This window comes from Coturnix japonica, chromosome W, assembly GCF_054131305.1.
Source record: "Coturnix japonica strain WE chromosome W, WE-NBRP24, whole genome shotgun sequence".
Lineage (NCBI taxonomy): Eukaryota > Metazoa > Chordata > Aves > Galliformes > Phasianidae > Coturnix > Coturnix japonica.
In genome coordinates, this window is record NC_140701.1 from 30,779,625 (window position 1) to 30,789,155 (window position 9,531).

The 9,531-nt window shown below is 34.1% G+C and overlaps 1 long non-coding RNA gene across 1 annotated transcript in view; it reads right to left on the reverse strand.

Annotated features, from left to right (window-relative positions):
- LOC146754675 (uncharacterized) overlaps positions 1-9,531 on the reverse strand; it is a 285,098-nt gene that overhangs the window by 197,387 nt on the left and 78,180 nt on the right. The gene's annotated exons all lie outside the window — the stretch shown is intronic.

Here is a 9,531-nt window from a genome sequence, read left to right on the forward strand (position 1 = left end):
ACGACAGGTTGCAGAGGCCACTGAAGGTAAGGGAGAATCAAGTCAGTTTGCAGAGGTAAAAGCTGTCCAGCTGGCCTTAGATGTTGCTGAACGGGAGAGGTGGCCAATGCTGTATCTTTATACTGACTCATGGATGGTGGCAAATGCCTTATGGGGGTGGTTACAGCGGTGGGAACAAAATAACTGGCAACGGAGGGGAAAATCTGTTTGGGCCGCTGAACTATGGAAGGACATTGCTGCCCGAACAAAGAATATGGTTGTAAAGGTGCGTCATGTGGATGCACATGTGCCCAAAAGTCGGGCTACTGAAGAACAACAAAACAACCATCAGGTAGATAAAGCTGCTAGAATTGAGGTGGCTCAAATCGACTTGGATTGGCAGAATAAGGGCGAATTATTTCTAGCTCGATGGGCTCATGAGACCTCAGGCCATCAAGGAAGAGACGCAACATATAAGTGGGCCAGAGACCGAGGGGTGGACTTAACCATGGACGCTATTGCGCAGATTATTCATGATTGTGAAACATGTGCCATAATTAAACAAGCCAGAAGGATGAAACCTCTCTGGGAGGAAGGGCGATGGCAAAAGTATAAATATGGGGAGGCGTGGCAGGTTGATTATATCACCTTGCCACGATCTCGCAGTGGTAAGTGTTATGTACTCACTATGGTAGAGGCAACCACTGGGTGGCTTGAAACATACGCAGTACCCCATGCAACTGCTCGAAACACCATATTAGGTCTTGAGAAACAAGTCCTGTGGCGACATGTCACCCCAGAAAGAATTGAATCTGATAATGGGACACATTTCAAGACACATTCTCTATAAAATGATGCTTTGTAACAAATTATGACTCACTGATTCCAGACTATCTGTCTTCCCCTACAAAATAATGACATTAACATAAGAATTATCCATTTCAGACAAATTTCCGATGTATTTCACACTAATATCAATACTTACGCCAGAAAAAAATGTGTTCTCTCTTAGGTATCACTCTTGAATCTTGCCTAAAATTCATTTTCTTACCAATACAAAGCTTTTCATCATTACAAGTAGCATTTTCTACCCAAAAAACTGGTTTTCATCCCCAATAGAAATCGTTTTCTCTACAAATGGTCCCTTGTAGCAACATATGAAAAACTGTTTATGGAATACCTCTTTCCCTCTTCAAAATAAGGACATTTCCAACAGAAATATCGATTTCTGACAAATTTTAGAAGAAAGTCACACAAATATCAGTACCTATCCCAGAAATAAAAAGTTCTCTCCTAAGAATCATTCTTTATCCTTGCAAAAACATAATTTTCTCACCAAAATAATGCTTTTTATCCCTTTCAAATAGCGTTGTTTCCCAGAAATACTGGTTTTCATTCCCAAAAGAAGACATTTTCTCTACAAAATGAAGCTTTGTAGCAAAATATGACACACTGTTTCCAGAATACCTTTTCTCTTCTACAAATTGAGGACATTACTAACAGAAATACCTTTTCTCCTCTACAAAATAAGGACATTTCCAACAGATATATCCTTTTCTGACAGATTTTAGAAAAATTTCACAGGAATAGCAATACTTATACCAGAAATGAAAAGGTCTCTCTTAGGTATCACTCTTTACCCTTGCAAAAATATGGTTTTCTTACCAAAATAATGCTTTTCATCTCTACAAATAGCATTTTCTAAACATAAAAGTGGTTTTCATCACCAAAAGAAATCGATTTCTCTACAAAATTATCGTTTGTAGCCAAATATGACACATTGTTTCCAGAATAACTCTTTTCATCTAAAAAAGAATGACATTTCCAACAGAAATATCGATTTCTGACAAATTTTAGAAGTAGGCCACATGAATATCGATACTTATCCCAGAAATGAAAAGTACGCTCTTAGGCATCACTCTTCATCCTTGCAAAACTATGGTTTTCTTCCCAAACTAATGCTTTTCATCCCTACAAATAGCAATTTCTCCCTAAATTACTGGTTTTCATCCCCAAAAGAAGACACATTCTCTTTAAAATGATGCTTTGTAACAAATTATGACTCACTGATTCCAGACTATCTGTCTTCCCCTACAAAATAATGACATTAACATAAGAATTATCCATTTCAGACAAATTTCCGATGTATTTCACACTAATATCAATACTTACGCCAGAAAAAAATGTGTTCTCTCTTAGGTATCACTCTTGAATCTTGCCTAAAATTCATTTTCTTACCAATACAAAGCTTTTCATCATTACAAGTAGCATTTTCTACCCAAAAAACTGGTTTTCATCCCCAATAGAAATCGTTTTCTCTACAAATGGTCCCTTGTAGCAACATATGAAACACTGTTTATGGAATACCTCTTTCCCTCTTCAAAATAAGGACATTTCCAACAGAAATATTGATTTCTGACAAATTTTAGAAGAATGTCACACAAATATCAGTACCTATCCCAGAAATAAAAAGTTCTCTCCTAAGAATCATTCTTTATCCTTGCAAAAACATGGTTTTCTCACCAAAATAATGCTTTTTATCCCTTTCAAATAGCGTTGTTTCCCAGAAATACTGGTTTTCATTCCCAAAAGAAGACATTTTCTCTACAAAATGAAGCTTTGTAGCAAAATATGACACATTGTTTCCAGAATACCTTTTCTCTTCTACAAATTGAGGACATTACTAACAGAAATACCTTTTCTCCTCTACAAAATAAGGACATTTCCAACAGATATATCCTTTTCTGACAGATTTTAGAAAAATTTCCCAGGAATATCAATACTTATACCAGAAATAAAAAGGTCTCTCTTAGGTATCACTCTTTACCCTTGCAAAAATATGGTTTTCTTACCAAAATAATGCTTTTCATCTCTACAAACAGCATTTTCTAAACATAAAAGTGGTTTTCATCACCAAAAGAAATCGATTTCTCTACAAAATTATCGTTTGTAGCCAAATATGACACATTGTTTCCAGAATAACTCTTTTCATTTAAAAAAGAATGACATTTCCAACAGAAATATCGATTTCTGACCAATTTTAGAAGTAGGCCACATGAATATCGATACTTATCCCAGAAATGAAAAGTACGCTCTTAGGCATCACTCTTCATCCTTGCAAAACTATGGTTTTCTTCCCAAACTAATGCTTTTCATCCCTACAAATAGCAATTTCTCCCTAAATTACTGGTTTTCATCCCCAAAAGAAGACACATTCTCTTTAAAATGATGCTTTGTAACAAATTATGACTCACTGATTCCAGACTATCTGTCTTCCCCTACAAAATAATGACATTAACATAAGAATTATCCATTTCAGACAAATTTCCGATGTATTTCACACTAATATCAATACTTACGCCAGAAAAAAATGTGTTCTCTCTTAGGTATCACTCTTGAATCTTGCCTAAAATTCATTTTCTTACCAATACAAAGCTTTTCATCATTACAAGTAGCATTTTCTACCCAAAAAACTGTTTTTCATCCCCAATAGAAATCGTTTTCTCTACAAATGGTCCCTTGTAGCAACATATGAAACACTGTTTATGGAATACCTCTTTCCCTCTTCAAAATAAGGACATTTCCAACAGAAATATTGATTTCTGACAAATTTTAGAAGAATGTCACACAAATATCAGTACCTATCCCAGAAATAAAAAGTTCTCTCCTAAGAATCATTCTTTATCCTTGCAAAAACATGGTTTTCTCACCAAAATAATCCTTTTTATCCCTTTCAAATAGCGTTGTTTCCCAGAAATACTGGTTTTCATTCCCAAAAGAAGACATTTTCTCTACAAAATGAAGCTTTGTAGCAAAATATGACACATTGTTTCCAGAATACCTTTTCTCTTCTACAAATTGAGGACATTACTAACAGAAATACCTTTTCTCCTCTACAAAATAAGGACATTTCCAACAGATATATCCTTTTCTGACAGATTTTAGAAAAATTTCCCAGGAATATCAATACTTATACCAGAAATAAAAAGGTCTCTCTTAGGTATCACTCTTTACCCTTGCAAAAATATGGTTTTCTTACTAAAATAATGCTTTTCATCCTTACAAACAGCATTTTCTAAACATAAAAGTGGTTTTCATCACCAAAAGAAATCGATTTCTCTACAAAATTATCGTTTGTAGCCAAATATGACACATTGTTTCCAGAATAACTCTTTTCATTTAAAAAAGAATGACATTTCCAACAGAAATATCGATTTCTGACCAATTTTAGAAGTAGGCCACATGAATATCGATACTTATCCCAGAAATGAAAAGTACGCTCTTAGGCATCATTCTTCATCCTTGCAAAACTATGGTTTTCTTCCCAAACTAATGCTTTTCATCCCTACAAATAGCAATTTCTCCCTAAATTACTGGTTTTCATCCCCAAAAGAAGACACATTCTCTTTAAAATGATGCTTTGTAACAAATTATGACTCATTGATTCCAGAATATCTGTCTTCCCCTACAATATAATGACATTAACATAAGAATTATCCATTTCAGACAAATTTTTGATGTATTTCACACTAATCTCAATACTTACGCCAGAAAAAAATGTGTTCTCTCTTAGGTATCACTCTTGAATCTTGCCTAAAATTCATTTTCTTACCAATACAAAGCTTTTCATCATTACAAGTAGCATTTTCTACCCAAAAAACTGGTTTTCATCCCCAATAGAAATCGTTTTCTCTACAAATGGTCTCTTGTAGCAACATATGAAACACTGTTTATGGAATACCTCTTTCCCTCTTCAAAATAAGGACATTTCCAACAGAAATATCGATTTCTGACAAATTTTAGAAGAATGTCACACAAATATCAGTACCTATCCCATTTAAAAAAGAATGACATTTCCAACAGAAATATCGATTTCTGACCAATTTTAGAAGTAGGCCACATGAATATCGATACTTATCCCAGAAATGAAAAGTACGCTCTTAGGCATCATTCTTCATCCTTGCAAAACTATGGTTTTCTTCCCAAACTAATGCTTTTCATCCCTACAAATAGCAATTTCTCCCTAAATTGCTGGTTTTCATCCCCAAAAGAAGACACATTCTCTTTAAAATGATGCTTTGTAACAAATTATGACTCATTGATTCCAGAATATCTGTCTTCCCCTACAAAATAATGACATTAACATAAGAATTATCCATTTCAGACAAATTTCCCATGGATTTCACACAAATATAAATACTTACGCCAGAAAAAAATGTGTTCTCTCTTAGGTATCACTCTTGAATCTTGCCTAAAATTCATTTTCTTACCAATACAAAGCTTTTCATCATTACAAGTAGCATTTTCTACCCAAAAAACTGGTTTTCATCCCCAATAGAAATCGTTTTCTCTACAAATGGTCTCTTGTAGCAACATATGAAACACTGTTTATGGAATACCTCTTTCCCTCTTCAAAATAAGGACATTTCCAACAGAAATATCGATTTCTGACAAATTTTAGAAGAATGTCACACAAATATCAGTACCTATCCCAGGAATAAAAAGTTCTCTCCTAAGAATCATTCTTTATCCTTGCAAAAACATAATTTTCTCACCAAAATAATGCTTTTTATCCCTTTCAAATAGCGTTGTTTCCCAGAAATACTGGTTTTCATCCCCAAAAGAAGACATTTTCTCTACAAAATGAAGCTTTGTAGCAAAATATGACACATTGTTTCCAGAATACCTTTTCTCTTCTACAAATTGAGGACATTACTAACAGAAATACCTTTTCTCCTCTACAAAATAAGGACATTTCCAACAGATATATCCTTTTCTGACAGATTTTAGAAAAATTTACCAGGAATATCAATACTTATACCAGAAATAAAAAGGTCTCTCTTAGGTATCACTCTTTAACCTTGCAAAAATATGGTTTTCTTACCAAAATAATGCTTTTCATCTCTACAAACAGCATTTTCTAAACATAAAAGTGGTTTTCATCACCAAAAGAAATCGATTTCTCTACAAAATTATCGTTTGTAGCCAAATATGACACATTTTTTCCAGATGTCACGGGTTACTTAGATTTACCTATGCCCGTGACAGGGGAAGCCACCCCACGCCCCCCCCCCGGGGCCCAGAAAGGAGGGGGAAAAAGGGAGTGGGATAAAACAGTGACAATCTAAGGAGGAAAAACTTATTTTACTAAATATGATATCGAAATACAAGATAACACAATATAATATAATTAAGGCTAACAAAATCGAACGAAACAGAGAGAGAGAGAGAGTCTCCGAAAACCGAGAGGCCTACTGTGAACTCTAGGCAACACGGCTGGAACGCTTCCCACTCTCCGAGAAGTTCGAGAGAAGAAGGAGGGCACTCCAGCCTGGGAACGAGATTATATAGAGTCCTGGTCCCGTGACTTATTGTTACTCCTGTTGTTCTCTGGGATATGTAGTCTTCTTCTGTGGACTGCACATTCAACAGAAGTATCCATACTTGACATGATGTTATGATGTGGAATACTGATAGCAAAATTACAAAATTACAAAACCATGACACCAGAATAAATCTTTTCATCTAAATAAGAATGACATTTCCAACAGAAATATCGATTTCTGACAAATTTTAGAAGTAGGCCACATGAAAATCGATACTTATCCCAGAAATGAAAAGTACGCTCTTAGGCATCACTCTTCATCCTAGCAAAACTATGGTTTTCTTCCCAAACTAATGCTTTTCATCCCTACAAATAGCAATTTCTCCCTAAATTGCTGGTTTTCATCCCCAAAAGAAGACACATTCTCTTTAAAATGATGCTTTGTAACAAATTATGACTCATTGATTCCAGAATATCTGTCTTCCCCTACAAAATAATGACATTAACATAAGAATTATCCATTTCAGACAAATTTCCGATGTATTTCACACTAATATCAATACTTACGCCAGAATCAAATGTGTTCTCTCTTAGGTATCACTCTTGAATCTTGCCAAAAATTCATTTTCTTACCAATACAAAGCTTTTCATCATTACAAGTAGTTTTTTCTACCCAAAAAAGTGGTTTTCATCCCCAATAGAAATCGTTTTCTCTACAAATGGTCCCTTGTAGCAACATATGAAACACTGTTATTGGAATACCTCTTTCCCTCTTCAAAATAAGGACATTTCCAACAGAAATATCGATTTCTGACAAATTTTAGAAGAATGTCACACAAATATCAGTACCTATCCCAGAAATAAAAAGTTCTCTCCTAAGAATCATTCCTTATCCTTGCAAAAACATGGTTTTCTCACCAAAATAATGCTTTTTATCCCTTTCAAATAGCGTTGTTTCCCAGAAATACTGGTTTTCATCCCCAAAAGAAGACATTTTCTCTACAAAATGAAGCTTTGTAGCAAAATATGACACATTGTTTCCAGAATACCTTTTCTCTTCTACAAATTGAGGACATTACTAACAGAAATACCTTTTCTCCTCTACAAAATAAGGACATTTCCAACAGATATATCCTTTTCTGACAGATTTTAGAAAAATTTACCAGGAATATCAATACTTATACCAGAAATAAAAAGGTCTCTCTTAGGTATCACTCTTTACCCTTGCAAAAATATGGTTTTCTTACCAAAATAATGCTTTTCATCTCTACAAACAGCATTTTCTAAACATAAAGGTGGTTTTCGTCACAAAAAGAAATCGATTTCTCTACAAAATTATCGTTTGTAGCCAAATATGACACATTGTTTCCAGAATAACTCTTTTCATCTAAAAAAGAATGACATTTCCAACAGAAATATCGATTTCTGACAAATTTTAGAAGTAGGCCACATGAATATCGATACTTATCCCAGAAATGAAAAGTACGCTCTTAGGCATCACTCTTCATCCTTGCAAAACTATGGTTTTCTTCCCAAAATAATGCTTTTCATCCCTACAAATAGCAATTTCTCCCTAAATTACTGCTTTTCATCCCCAAAAGAAGACACATTCTCTTTAAAATGATGCTTTGTAACAAATTATGACTCATTGATTCCAGAATATCTGTCTTCCCCTACAAAATAATGACATTAACATAAGAATTATCCATTTCAGACAAATTTCCGATGTATTTCACACTAATCTCAATACTTACGCGAGAATCAAATGTGTTCTCTCTTAGGTATCACTCTTGAATCTTGCCAAAAATTCATTTTCTTACCAATACAAAGCTTTTCATCATTACAAGTAGCATTTTCTACCCAAAAAAGTGGTTTTCATCCCCAATAGAAATCGTTTTCTCTACAAATGGTCCCTTGTAGCAACATACGAAACACTGTTATTGGAATACCTCTTTCCCTCTTCAAAATAAGGACATTTCCAACAGAAATATCCATTTCTGACAAATTTTAGAAGAATGTCACACAAATATCAGTACCTATCCCAGAAATAAAAAGTTCTCTCCTAAGAATCATTCCTTATCCTTGCAAAAACATGGTTTTCTCACCAAAATAATGCTTTTTATCCCTTTAAAATAGCGTTGTTTCCCAGAAAGACTGGTTTTCATCCCCAAAAGAAGACATTTTCTCTACAAAATGAAGCTTTGTAGCAAAATATGACACACTGTTTCCAGAATACCTTTTCTCTTCTACAAATTGAGGACATTACTAACAGAAATACCTTTTCTCCTCTACAAAATAAGGACATTTCCAACAGATATATCCTTTTCTGACAGATTTTAGAAAAATTTCACAGGAATATCAATACTTATACCAGAAATAAAAAGGTCTCTCTTAGGTATCACTCTTTACCCTTGCAAAAATATGGTTTTCTTACCAAAATAATGCTTTTCATCTCTACAAACAGCATTTTCTAAACATAAAGGTGGTTTTCATCACCAAAAGAAATCGATTTCTCTACAAAATTATCGTTTGTAGCCAAATATGACACATTGTTTCCAGAATAACTCTTTTCATCTAAAAAAGAATGACATTTCCAACAGAAATATCGATTTCTGACAAATTTTAGAAGTAGGCCACATGAATATCGATACTTATCCCAGAAATGAAAAGTACGCTCTTAGGCATCACTCTTCATCCTTGCAAAACTATGGTTTTCTTCCCAAAATAATGCTTTTCATCCCTACAAATAGCAATTTCTCCCTAAATTACTGCTTTTCATCCCCAAAAGAAGACACATTCTCTTTAAAATGATGCTTTGTAACAAATTATGACTCATTGATTCCAGAATATCTGTCTTCCCCTACAAAATAATGACATTAACATAAGAATTATCCATTTCAGACAAATTTCCGATGTATTTCACACTAATATCAATACTTACGCCAGAATCAAATGTGTTCTCTCTTAGGTATCACTCTTGAATCTTGCCAAAAATTCATTTTCTTACCAATACAAAGCTTTTCATCATTACAAGTAGCATTTTCTACCCAAAAAAGTGGTTTTCATCCCCAATAGAAATCGTTTGCTCTACAAATGGTCCCTTGTAGCAACATATGAAACACTGTTTATGGAATACCTCTTTCCCTCTTCAAAATATTTCCAACAGAAATATCGATTTCTGACAAATTTTAGAAGAATGTCACACAAATATCAGTACCTATCCCAGA